The 13,861-nt window shown below is 49.4% G+C and overlaps 1 protein-coding gene across 1 annotated transcript in view; it reads left to right on the plus strand.

Annotated features, from left to right (window-relative positions):
- The first annotated feature begins 1,567 nt into the window (after nucleotides 1-1,567).
- Nucleotides 1,568-13,861, plus strand: part of LOC137425200 (ephrin-B1) — a 252,193-nt gene continuing 239,899 nt past the window's right edge. Inside the window, exon 1 of the mRNA XM_078776397.1 lies at nucleotides 1,568-1,694. The gene's annotated coding sequence lies outside the window, so the exon portion shown is untranslated. The remainder of the gene's footprint in view (nucleotides 1,695-13,861) is intronic.

Raw genomic sequence — 13,861 nt, forward strand, 5'->3', positions numbered from 1 at the left:
GTGTGGATGATAATGACGTGGGAGCGCAATAGTTTAAAGGGACGACTGGGAAGCGCAAGTTTCAGAAGGGAGTAGTTAGCTGAGATGATGCCGTGTGTGTGAGAATTGAACAGGTGTGATTGCACAGGTGTGCAACTGGACAGGTGTGTGGAGCAGTGAGTGAGTAGTGAGTGTGTGGATCAGCGCGAATGCGCTTGGGGAGAGAAGGGTGCAGGCGGCACCAAGAATGAGAGCACAGGTGTGCAAGTACAGGTGTGTGGAGAGAGTTGGAGTGAGTGGTACGGAGTGGTGTGCATGGTGCGAAGGTGTGGATGGGGGAAGAGTGGACCCCTTTCACGAGTACCCGGGGCGGGTAGTGTAAGTGTTAGGTAGAGGGTACAGGTAAATTGTGGTTGGATATTGGCACTTGTGGTGCGGTTGCAGAATGGTGTTGTGGATGGGTGCATTAGTGTTGTGGAAATGGCGGGGCGTGTAGCCTGTTAGTGTGTGTAGTTGGTTGGGCACTCCACCACTGTGAGGATGTCGGCCAGGTGAGGCCGCAGGTGGGCTCTGGGAGCCGGTAGTTGTGAGTGGGTGCCTGAGGATCCCGGGTGTGGATCGGGCAGCCCAGTGCCAGAGAGGGCACGGAGTGGGGAGAGCGCCAGAGGGCCTTCCCCAGGTAGATAGGTTAGGGTAAGGAGCAGGTAAGCTCGGAGGCAACTGCAGTGGTGGAGGTGTGCAGGTGGGTAGACCCACTGGGAGAGGTACACGCCACAGCCCAGAAATTGTGCGAGGGCACCGGGAGATGAATCGGGGGAGTGAGACCCCAAATTGAAGAGCACCACAGTTTGGCCAATGGGAATTGGTTTTTTAGAACCCATAGTGTAAGAGGGCCAATGGTTTGGCCGGAGAAAGACCCCGGGTAGTGTAAAGTTAAAGTCATTTAGGAAATAGTGAGGATTGATGAACCTGTCGCACCATACGCAGCCACTTACCTGTGGTGATGATGATGACTCCACACCTGTGTTTTCTTTGTTTGTTGCAGGAAATGAGATTGCTGTGTGGATTTGTGAGACGCATCGCGACGTGGATGAGACATTGGGGTGATTCCATCTCTCCCTCCCTAGGAGGGACTGATGATGAATTGGTAATGGCAAATTATGATGTTGAGTTGGAGATGGCAAATTTTGATGAGAGTTGAAAATGGCAAATTTGATTGGTTAGGAGGGAGAGAAGACGAATTTGGTATATGGGAGGAACGGGGAAGACAGTAGGGATGTTTGTTGATTTGTAAAGTAGATGTTTATGGGTAGTGTTGTGTTGTGTGGATACAGTAAGGGGTAAGGGAGGGGCCATGTAGGTTACCTGGTGGGGGGGGGGGCGTACGATAGGAACGTACCTGTCTCACCTGGTTCCCATGTGCCCCCAGTGTGCATCACCTTACATTGCGTGCACTTTTGCGCCCTTACCACCTTACTCACTTGTCTGCTTCTTTTGTCTCCCACCTCCGAGGATCTGGCTTTGGGGTAGAGAGAAAGGAGAGAGAGGTGCTGGCTGCGCAGTTGTGGGCCTGCACTTTCGCTGTTTGCTGCCGGGATCGATACACCATATGGACCGCAATGTTTGTGGCCACCCACAATGGACCGCAGTTCGTTTGCGGCCAAGCACCACCCGGGGATGGACCTATGGGTCAACGTGGCACCTATGCCATAAAGGTGAACCACTGTTAATTAACACCACTGAAGGCCACACGAAGAGCAAGAGACACCTGCAGGGTTAGGGGTTGTCGAATTTATTTTTATTCCAATGAACAATGGTGACTGCACCGATTGGTGGTGGGGTGGTGCTTTTGATGCTCGGGAAGGGTGCTCTGCACGTTATTAAAGGCCGTCGGCCACAGAGCACTCGTGGGTTGGTGTATCGATGTTGGCAAGCGCGCTCTCTCTATGCATAACATCTGCATGTGTTCCTCCAAAAACAGGTCCTGGATCGTAGTGTAAATAGCAGCGTAGTCTTGTAAATAATGCTCCCTACCGGCTGTATGTGTAGTTTGCGAATTCTTTCCGGATTCGGTTATCCTGTGGGTGTGTTTCTGTGAGGAGAAGGGTGCAACGTCGCAGGGGGACATATTTACTCATTTGTGAATATCTGTAAAACTGTCGCACTCAGGGTAGAGTTAATAGTAGAGGGAACTACATTGCGTGCCACACTAAAGTAGGTAAAAATTTATCGGGTCGGGACGCCCCGAGGGTAGAGAAGGGTGCAATGTTGCGAATATGGAATTTGGCCTCCATATCCGCTTGTAAATATTCCCCTATTTTCTCCAATACTCCCCAACTTTCCCCAATCCCCCATTCCCTAGTCCCATTGCATGTAAATAACAATCAGTAGAGCCGACCTTCCCCTTATTCCCCCATTAAATGTCGTGCCCAGGTCCACCGCACCACACGTAGACAACTTTCGGACATCTTCCTAGTTATTCTTAGTCTATGTCAGTTAAGGCCTCGTTTCCATTAATTATGACTCTTCGTTGCACCAGAATGTGATTATATGGCATCAGTAGTGAGTTTAGGACCTTTCCCATACCTCCTCCCATCTTCTTCCCCGTCTACAACAACAGAGGGGCACGGCGCTGCGCGGGGGGGAGTGTGCGTCCTCCCACCGGCTCGGTTCGCCGCCATCGACGATGCGCTCCAGACGATGCGCTCCAGACCATGCGCTCCACGGGGTTACCACGAAGGGGCTCCTTGTCAGCTCCTCGTCAAGGGCGGAGCCTGGTAAACCCCCCCGCACGCACCCAATGAGAAGCAACGTGCCGATTCCATCTGGGGCGGCGCTAACGAGCCGAGGGCGTGTCACTCCCCGCCGGATATACGCGGCCCCGCGCCGGATGTGACGACAGATGCGCCCCCAGCTGGAGAAAGAACGTTGCCTTGCCTACGACCGCTGAGAGGAAGAGAACCCGCCTGAGAAAGAACGTCACCTCTGAGCGCTGCGACGAGACCTCCCCGCATCTCTGGACCGGACCGGGTCGATTCTAACCTTTGAGCACAGGTGCACCTGGAGCCATCGCTACCCGCCTGTCCTTTCCATCAACCCCCGTGTGAGTCAGCCGTTGTCCCGTTTGCCTGTCGTCTGTTGGGGAATAATATAAGATTGTGTCTAAGTGCTTGTCTTTCTATGTTGTACCTCTAGCCCCTGTAATCTAACCTTTTCCGTAACGAATATAATCTCCTCCGGAGGTCTTGAGAACCGTATCCCTGGTGTCGTCATTTTATAACCCAGCCGGGTGTCTTCTTTTTCTTATTGAGCCAGCGTGGCGCGGCTTCGTCAACGTCGAGTATAATCGGTAACTTGTGCAGACGTGGTCATACCAAAACCGCTCGGTAAACTAACATCTAAGCCACGTCTGTAACAATTGGTTGTCAGGAGTTGGATTCGAACCTGGGACTAAATTTATTTAGCCCAAATTTTGGACACCAATTGTGTTAGTACGGTAACAATATATATATATATATATATATATATGTATGTATATATATATATATATGTATATGTATATATATATATAGATATATATAGATATATATATATATATATATGTATGTATATATATATATATATATATATGTATGTATATATATATATATATATATGTATGTATATATATATATATATATATTGTTGCGGTTTTGAGTTTGTACAGTCAGTATATTAAAGGTTAAAATTTCCCCCTCTTAGTCACACAAGCAACATGTAGCCTCACGATAGTGTCATTATTTCTTAGTATTTGTGAGCTTAGTCCTTTTCCTATGTTAGTTCTGCGTTGAGTAGAGTAAGGAGAATAGGTCCTACTTCTACTGACTCTCCAGCCTCCCTAGCCTCATGCCCCTTTGTGCTAACTTTGGTTCATTTTGGGCGAATTAACACGAGGCAGGCCTAGGAGGGTCGGGGCGGAGCCAAATGAGGAGCGGCAGAGGAGCTGACGGTAAGCACGAGCCGCCAATCAGGGCTCAGAGGTTGTGGCGGCAGTACTGCGTCACAGGGCGTGGTTGGAAGGTTCGAGAGGGTTCAAGATGGTTCGGGGTGTATCTATATAACCCAGCGCGCAAAGCCCCCAAGAGGACTCGCGCGCATTGACCAACCAGGAGGAATCGTTGACGAGCAGGAGTTGAGAGCGTAAAATAACTATGAGAGATACGCAGGTGAAGAAAGACGCGCACGAACCGGAATACATGCGATTATAAAGTGACGCTCAGTTGAGCTGGAGGCCGAGCCGCATACAGTGCATTAAGTCACGCGAGTGATAACGGCTGTGTAATGTAACCGCCGGCCGCGCTGAGAGACGCGTATTTGCCGTTCTACCTCATCGGCTGCTTTTGTTCGGGAGACGCGCTACGAGGTTCCTTGCACTGCCTGCTTGCCTTCTTCCCGGGACGTGCTGGGACCGTGGAGAGCTGGACGGGGCCGTTCCTGGACGACCACGTCGATGCGTCTGGCTGGAACATCAACCCATCTGCAATTCCCTGTGTGAGTGTGACGGGCCCGAGTCTGGGCATGAAGATAAGACTGTTTAAGTGCTGCTCTGTGTCTCTGCATCCCGATCATTGTATATACGTGTGGGAATAATAATTAAACCTGTGTTCTTCCTTTTTCCATTCGATCGTTCCTGTGATTTCCTCATTGGCTAAGCCTGGTACGAATAGAACCGCTCGAATCGGGTTCCACTCCCTAAAACTGCATGGACCACCTGGTACTCAATCCGCTCGGTGTACCCACATCACACGTGGCTCATGCGAGGCTTGCTTCCTCGCTTCTGTGGCGGCGCAGGGATTTCGGTACGAGCGAGACTTGGTCCCGAAACCCTACTTTGCGTTTTGCCCAGAAGAGGCATTTCAAGTCCCTCGTTTCCGTCAAGCCCAGAAAGAACAAGGGGATTAATCCCCCCTTGGTAAGGGGAAGAAGGGCGGCAGAGAACCGTAACATTTGGTAGTCAGGAGTGGGGATTTGGAACCTGGGACAAAATTTTTGGACAAAATTTTGGACCCCAAATTTACATATTGGCCGTAACATTTCGTGTCCGGGAGTGGGATCTGGAACCCTAACCAAATTTTTTTGGACGAGTTGGCTCCAAATTGCGAGTGGACGAAATTTAGTATTAAAAGCCAAATTGTATTCGTACCATGGCTAGTCAAGGCGGTCGAATGCCGGTGGGGGTAGATGATAAGGAAGATTTAATGACCCAGGACCCACGGGAAGAATTGGTAGAAGAGGAGGAAACTGAAGAGGGGCCGGCAGCAGGGGTAGAAAATGGCGGCGCCTCGCACGTGGCAGCGGAAGCCGAGCCCGCGGCGCCAATGAATATGGACCTATTTATGGCACAAATGATGGCCTTTATGGTCAGGTCAGGTGAAGACACGAAAGAGATAAAGAATCAAATGAAGGAAATTGGTGATAAATCCACCAAGGAGATGAAAGATGGGTTATTTGGGTTGCAAAACAAAATGGACATCCAAAAGAACCAATTGAAAGAAATGGGGGACAAATCCACCCGGGAATTGGAAAACTTTATGGCGGCGTCGAAGAAGAACACGAAAAAAGCAGGGAAGGACATAAGGCGCAGGCTGAGCGAAGAGGTCGCATTGGGACGCAACGGGGTGAAGCGATATGAGGAACGTGTGGAGGGCGAGCTTGGGCAGAGCGCAGCCAAGTTGACCGAGGGTATAGAAATCGCGACACGGGGTGTAGAAAAATCGACGGTCGCCGAATTGGACAGGGAAAATTCATACGCGCCTGCGGTCGTCGAAGAAATAATTCGTATAAAAATGATTGGGGCCGAAGAGACGGCAGAGAAAGTAAATAAATCGTGGGAGGTAGAAATGGAATGCACACAAAGTTCGTGTTCGCATCGTGAGGTTGTGCTTGCTAATAAAATGAAAAGTTTGCAGGTGCTGCCGGAGAAGAAGGTCCCCAAGGTGAGTAGGAATGTGTTTGGCATGAAAAGGTTTTCGGCGCGCTTGTGACATGGACGAAACCTGGGCGGTCGTGGAAGGTCCATTGTGCGGTGTACGAGAGTGAATGGCGCGCGTGTGAGAGAAAAGTGTGCACCGGAGCGTGTGTATGACAGAGTGTGTGCGAGAAAAGTGTGTTACAGAGTGTGAGGGAGAATGCACACCGGACTGTGTGCGGGAAGAGTGTGTCGGAGAAGAGTGTGTTACAGAGTGCGTAACAGAGGAGTGCACACCCGAGAGCATGGAGAAAAAGTGTGCGATGATGATTGGGTGTGTACCAGGAGAGTGCACACCCGTGGGTGTTACAGAGTACGTAACGAGAGAGTGTGTAACGGATTGTGTGGAAGGTGTGAGTGCACCTAGGTGTGCAGGTGCGAGTTCGGTGTGCGAGGGGGAATGCACACCAGAGAGCGTGAGAGGAGAGCGTGCTGTAACAGAATGTATGGAGTGTATGGGGGCGCCGCGGTGTGCGAGTGCAGAGTGGGTCGCGAGGTGTGGTGAGAACGCGGCTCAAGCATCGACACAGACCGGGGTAGCATTTAGCGCGACGGATAGCCGATGTGAGCCCTCAGTGAGTTGTGTGCGGCAGGGACCGGCGGGGATCGATGCCACGGCGGTCTCACAAGGACCGGCGTGAACGATCCGTGCCGGCCCCCACCCTGTATGGTTGGTGCTGCGCCATGGCGGTAAAGGCGAACGGTGAGGTTCAAGGGGAGGTAGGAGAGTTCGGAGCCGTGCCCCCTGGCGGGCGCGGGGCTCTGACCGTGGGCGGTTGGGCCATCGTGCGTGGGACCGCGAGGCCCCGCGCACAGATGGCGCTCTGAACCTTGGCCCATCCATGCCTCGTCCCCTGGATCGAAAATGCCGGATGGACCCAACCTAAAGTAGACCAACCACCCGCACGGATCGCTCGGCCTTTCTAGGTGAGCCATGACGATGTATTCCCACTTGGAGAGGCTCAAGTGTCGTGGACGAATGGGGAATGGTACCCTGCGTGGAGGAATGGTAGTTTTACCATTCCTCATCTGGGCCCATAAGCATTAGATTAGGGGGATGGCAGTGTTAGGCACATGGAGGGGCCAGAGATGGTTACCTCCATGGGACACCGAAGCTAGCCGAGGGAGGGCTAGGATAATTGTTAGGGAATTTAGATGACTTTAGAAGACAAAAGATTTAAGTAGGGACATTGTGCTCTAGTGGGGACGTAGGTAGCTCAGATGGATGTTAATGACGAAGGGTGTGCTTAGTCTAAAGGGATTATGGGGAAAAGCAGTTAGACAGATGATGCTGTGTGTGTGAGGATTTGTGGGTTGAGAAAAAGTGGAATTGTGTTGAAGGGTATGGTTTGAGGAGTGAGCATAAAAGGTGTGCGAGATACAAGGTGTGCGAATGGTGTGTTAGAATATTTGGTGTGGAATGCTTGGTGTGCAATAAAAGGTGTGGAATGCATGGTGCGAAGGAGTGAATTGGGGGAGATGGACCCATTCACGAAAGCCCGGGGGGGGGGGGTAGTTTAAAGTCAGGTAGAGGGCTCAGGTAAATTGTTTGGATATTCACACCTGTGGTCCACGTAGTGGCAATGAAGTGCTTTGGTTGGGTGCTTGAGTCAGTGAAATGGCTGGGCGTGTGGCTTAATGGTGCATATGGTTATTGGGGCACTCCCCCACTGGTAGTTTGTCGGCCAGGTAAAGGGCGCAGGTAGGCTCTGGGAGCCAGTTAGGGTAGTTGTGAGTTGTTCAGTGGGACCCGATGATCCAAGCGAAGGACCCGGGTTGCCCAATGCCAAGGAGGGCATCAGAGGGGTAAAGTGCCACAAGGGGCCTTCCCCATTTTAGGTAGTCGCAGGAGCAGGTAATCTCAGGTGGCGACTTCAGTGGTGGAGGTGCGCAGGTAGTTAGACCTGCTAGTGGAGCCACACGACCCAGCCCCAAAATTATGCAAGGGCATAGTATGAAAAATTGGGGAGTGAGACCCAAATTCAGGGGCACCGCAGAGTGGTCAATGGGAATCCGGTTTTTAGAACCACATAGTTCAAAGAGGCCAATTGGCAGGGTATGACCCCGGGTAGTTTAAGAGTTAATGTCAGTTCGTGTAGTTAGGAACTGAGGAATTCCCTTCGCGCCATCTACAAGCCATTCACCAAGGAGGACGAAGCTCCGCACCAGGATCAAGTGAACTGTTGAGTGAGTAAGACGCATCATGACGTAATGGGACATTGTGTTTGTTCCATTCCTTCCTTCCTGGGAGGGATTGGGAGACGAATTTGGATTAGAGGGGGATATGGGAGACAAGACGTAGAGGCGAATTTGTAAATACCAGGAAGGGCTAGGGAAATGTAAGCTGACATTTGGGGGTACGGATGGTTAGGGACGAGCTTGCTCTGCTCGCTCTTCCGCGCCCCTCATGCTGCATTACCTTGTATTTCTGTGTACCTTTGTGCCCTTTCCGCTTTGCTCATCGTGCTTTGTCTCTCCCCCCACCCCAGGACCATTTTGGAGGTGGAACTGTGCAGCACCATCGACCTCTGCAGCACCCCTGCTGCACTTTGCTGCATCTGTGCAGCCGAACTGCGCAGCACTTTGTTGCCGTATCCTTTGGTTATAACTTTGTTGCATCTGTGCAGCACTTTGCTGCCACAAACACTTTGCTGCACATTACACTTATGGACCACAGATTTTGTGGCCTCACACCTCACCTGTGTAGCACTTTGCTGCAAATTCACCTTGCATCTTCGGACCACTTGTTTTGAGTGGCATAAATGTCACGCAGTCGGACCACATAGGGTTGGCCCTGTTGGCAAAATACAATAAACACAGTTTTTGTGTATTTTTATTATTGTGTGCTAGGGACGAGAAGAATTGAAAGTTTATTTAGCCCTGAAGAGCAGGAATGGCCTGTATGCCGGTCTGGGGGCTTGCCGGTTCGATATGAGCACACAGAAGATGCAAGAAGAAGATGCAAGAAGCAAGCAGCAAATATGACTTTTGAGTGTGTTTGTGTATTTTGCTGTGCTTTCTCTCCCCTCAAATCTTCTTTCCAAAAAGGACAGGCCTGGGTCATAGAACTGTAAATAAGGAGTAGGTTTTGTGCTTGTATATAAAAATGCTGCCCACCGGCTCTATGTTTAGTTTAACAAATTCCGTATTCGGTTAATTGTGGGCGTGATTCTGTTAGAGTAGCTACTCAACGCAGTAGGTGGGACATATTTAGTGTTTTTAAACTGCCGCATACACGGGTTAGAGTAAATGTTAGAGGGAACCACATCTATATGTCACATGTACATGTAAAAGTTAGTCCCAGATCTTTCTCAAAACCGGTCGTTCCAATTTTTGTAGGTTCGACTCGGGGACGAGTCTGACGAGGGAGATGGGTAGTGTTGCGGTTTTGAGTTTGTACAGTCAGTATAATAAAGGTTAAAATTTCCCCCTCATAGTTAGTCACACAAGCAACATGTAGCCTCGTGATAGTGCAGTTATTTCTTAGTATTTGTGAGCTTAGGCCTTTTCCTATGTTAGTACTGTGTTGAGTAGAGTAAGGAGAATAGGTCCTACTTCGACTGTCTCTCCAGCCTCCCTAGCCTCATGCCCCTTTGCACTAACTTTGGTTCATTTTGGGCGAATTAACACGAGGTAGGCCTAGGAGGGTCGGGGCGGAGCCAAATGAGGGGCGGCAGAGGAGCTGACAGTAAGCACGAGCCACCAATCAGGGCTCAGAGGTTGTGGCGGCAGTACTGCGTCACAGGGCGTGGTTGGAAGGTTCGAGAGGGTTCAAGATGGTTCGGGGTGTCTCTATATAACCCATCGCGCAAAGCCCCCAAGAGGACTCGCGCGCATTGACCAACCAGGAGGAATCGTTGACGAGCAGGAGTTGAGAGCGTCAAAGAACTTTGAGAGATATGAGGGTGATGAAAGACGCACATGAACCGGAATACGCGCGATTATAAAGTGACGCTCAGTTGAGCTGGAGGCCGAGCTGCATACAGTGCATTAAGTCACGCGAGTGATAACGGCTGTGTAACCGCCGTCCGCGCTGAGAGACGTGTATTTGCCGTTCTACCTCATCGGCTGCTTTTGTTCAGGAGACGCGCTACGAGGTTCCTTCCACTGCCTGCTTGCCTTCTTCGTGGGACGTGCTGGGACCGTGGAGAGCCGGACGGGGCCGTTCCTGGACGACCACGTCGACGCTTCTGGCTGGAACATCAACCCATCTGCAATTCCCTGTGTGAGTGTGACGGGCCCGAGTCTGGGAGGGAAGATAAGACTGTTTAAGTGCTGCTCTGTGTCTCTGCGTCCCGATCATTGTATATACGTGTGGGAATAATAATTAAACCTGTGTTCTTCCTTTTTCCATTCGATCGTTCCTGTGATTTCCTCATTGGCTAAGCATGGTACGAATAGAACCGCTCGAATCGGGTTCCACTACCTAAAACTGCACGGACCACGTGGTATTCAATCCGCTCGGTGTTCCCAGATCACACGTGGCTCGTGTGAGGCTTGATTCCTCGCTTCCATGGCGGCGCAGGGATTTAGGTACGAGCGAGACTTGGTCCCGAAACCCTACTTTGCGTTTTGCCCGGAAGAGGCGTTTCAAGTCTCTCGGTTCCGTCAAGCCCAGAAAGAACAAGGGGATTAATCTCCCTTTGTTAAGGGGAAGAAGGGTGGCGGAGAACCGTAACAATATATATATATATATATATATATATATATATATATATATATATATATATATATATATATATATATATAATTTATATATATATATATATAATTTATATATATATATATATATATATATATATATTATTTATTTATATATATATATATATATATATATATATATATATATATATATATATATATTGTGTTACGGTTTTTAGAACCTTCACATGTAAATTTAGTAGTAAATTCCCTTATAAATAACCCCTGTGTACATTTCCCCTTCATTGGCTGTTAATTAAAGATTGCACCTTAGTTAGTCCACGAGCAACACGTAGGACACTTTAGGACCTCTCTTTAGTTATTTCATTAATATGTGTTTCAGGTAAGGCTGTGTTTCCAATCGTTGACTCTACGTTGCATCAATCAAATAAGATAGTTCCCCTTTCGATTTATCCCCAATCATCTCCTCTCTGCAAGGTGCCAGTAACAGTTAGGCTGTTTTCTTCGCCCCAAACTCCATTGCCCACGAGGCCAGGATCGGAGAAGAAGAGGGAGGAGCCGCCTCGTCATCAAAGCTGGAGCCTGAGAGCCCTTAACGATCAACCAGGGCTCGGTGGGCATGGCTTGATAGGGCGTGGCAAGAAACATCTAGAGGGTTCGAGAGGGTTCCAAGGGCGTGGTTATAAAACCCTTGGCGCGAGGCCCCCACGAGAGAGACGCGGGAGGAGAGACGAGTGCGAAAGAGAGATGCGGGAGGAGAGACGAGTGCGAAAGAGAGACGCGGGAGGAGGTTCATGAGAAAGGAACACTGGAGAGAGACGCGTTACCAACCAGCACTGACGACCGGGTTTTCGCCACTGCACCGGAGCGTGGACGCTCACGTGGGCCACCAATGGCGTGCCGCGATTCCTGAACCTCCCTGCCACCAGCCCTGTGGACCGTCTGCCCTTCTCATCCTTCCCGCCATTCCTGCCGGCAAAACCCCATTAGTGTACGTGAGTTTGTTCTGTTTGTTTTGTCCCTGGGAATAAGTAAGAGTGTTTAAGAATTGCGCTGGTCTTCTTCTTCTTCTGTAAATTACGGTCGTTTCCCCTTTTTCTTTGGTTTGTTGCACATAATTAATAAATACATGTTCCTCCTTATTCTTTGGTTTTCATTCTCGTCCGATCATCTTCGTGTTTTCTCTATTGAATATCTGTGGCATGATTTTGGCAGAACCGCTCATGAATCGGGTTAGTCCTTTGCTAACGGCTCGGATTCCGGATTGCTAAACCGCTCGGCAAACTCCATCTTGTCTGGGATTCGAGCGGGGCCATCCACCTGCTTTGTGGAGGGATTGGCAGAGGTGTCCGGGAATCCCTTGACCGATCACCTTGGCCAATCCCATTCAACAAAGGAGCGGGGTGGGTCCAGGAACGGAGACGGCCAGCTTAACAAGACAAGGGGATTAACCTCCCCTTGCTAACGGGAGTGCCGTGCTCCGATTCCGTAACAATATATATATATATATATATATATATATATATATATATATATATATATATATATATATATATATATATATATATATATATATACTGTATATATATATATATATATATTGTTGTGGTTTAGAGTCTGTCAAATGAGTTTAATAAAGGTTAAAGTTTGCCCCCCATAGTTAGTCACACAAGCAACATGTAGCCTCGCAATAGTATAGTTATGTCTTCGTATTTGTAAGCTTAGTTCCTTTCCAGTGTTAATTCTGCGTTGAGTAGGAGCCAGGAGAATAGGCCCTACTTGCCACCGATTTCCCAGCCACCATAAGCTCGATCCAGTTTGCTAAGCATTGGTTGATTATTGGGCGAGTTAACACGAGGCAGGCCTAGGAAGTTCGGGACGGAGTCGAGGGCGGAGCGGCAGAAGGGATGACGGTAAGCACGAGCCGCCAATCAGAGCTCGGAGGTGGTGACGGCAGCGTGGCGTCAGAGGGCGTGGTGAGAAGGTTCGGGTGAGTTCCAGAAGGCTCGGGGGGCGTAGCGCCGTAGCTATAAAACCGGCTGTGCGAGAGCCCTCGACAGGACTCGCGTTGTAAAGGATCGATGCAAAGGACTTGCTGTGAGAGAGAAAGATAGAGGACTCGCAGAGGAACGCAGGGCTTACAGCAAAGGACTTGCGGCAAAAGGATTGGCGAAAGAACTTGATGAGCGGTGAAAGCTGTTGAGCAGAGAACTTGCACGAGAATGCGCGCTAACCAGCTCGGAGTGTATCGAAGAAGAGGAGTTGGCCGTGTGCGCGAACAGTACATATACGCGGGCGCAGCCAGATGCGCTTATAACGAATACAGCGCATTTGAGACGCGTGAGTGAGCAAGGCTGAGTAACTGCCAGCCGCGCTAAAGTCCGCCCTTAGCCGTTCCGCCCCATCATCTGCTTGTTCGGGAGATGCGCTACGAGCCCCTGCCTTCGCCTGCCACCATCTTCGCGGGACGTGCCTGGGACCGTGGAGAGCCGGACGGGAACCATCTCTGGACGCGTTGGGGAACATCTGCCCATCTGCAATTCCCTGTGTGAGTGTGAGACGGGCCCGTTGTCCAAGGGATAAGTTAAGATTGCTTAAGGAATACTCTGTGTCTCTTCGTCCTTGAACCTGTATATATGTGTGGGAAATAATTAAATCATTTGTTCTTCCTTATTCCTGATTCGATCGTTCCTGTGGTTTCTTCGATTGACTAAGCGTGACACGAATAAGATCGCTCCAATCGGGTTCCACTAAGTAAGACTGCGCGGACCATGTGTACGCAATCCGCTCGGTGTACTCACATCACACGTGGTTCGTGCGAGGCTTGTTTCCGCGCTCCCAGGGCAGCGTGGGGAATTAGGTACGAGTGAAAAGTAGTCCCGAAACCCTACTCTGCGTGTGTCCGGGAGGGACGTCTCAAGTCTCGGTTCCGCCAAGCCCAGAAAGACAAGGGGATTAATCCCCCCTTGATAAGGGGATTAAGGGCGGCGTAGAGAACCGCAACAATATATATATATATATATATATATATATATATATATATATATACACATACATATATATATATATATATATATATATATATATATATATATATATATATATATATATATATATATATATATATATATATATATATATATATACAGGTGTATTTTTCATTATATATGAGGAATTATTAACATCCACCAATTAATCCTGGAGATGTATAAA

Source organism: Myxine glutinosa, chromosome 4 (assembly GCF_964187855.1).
Source record: "Myxine glutinosa chromosome 4, kmMyxGlut1.1, whole genome shotgun sequence".
Lineage (NCBI taxonomy): Eukaryota > Metazoa > Chordata > Myxini > Myxiniformes > Myxinidae > Myxine > Myxine glutinosa.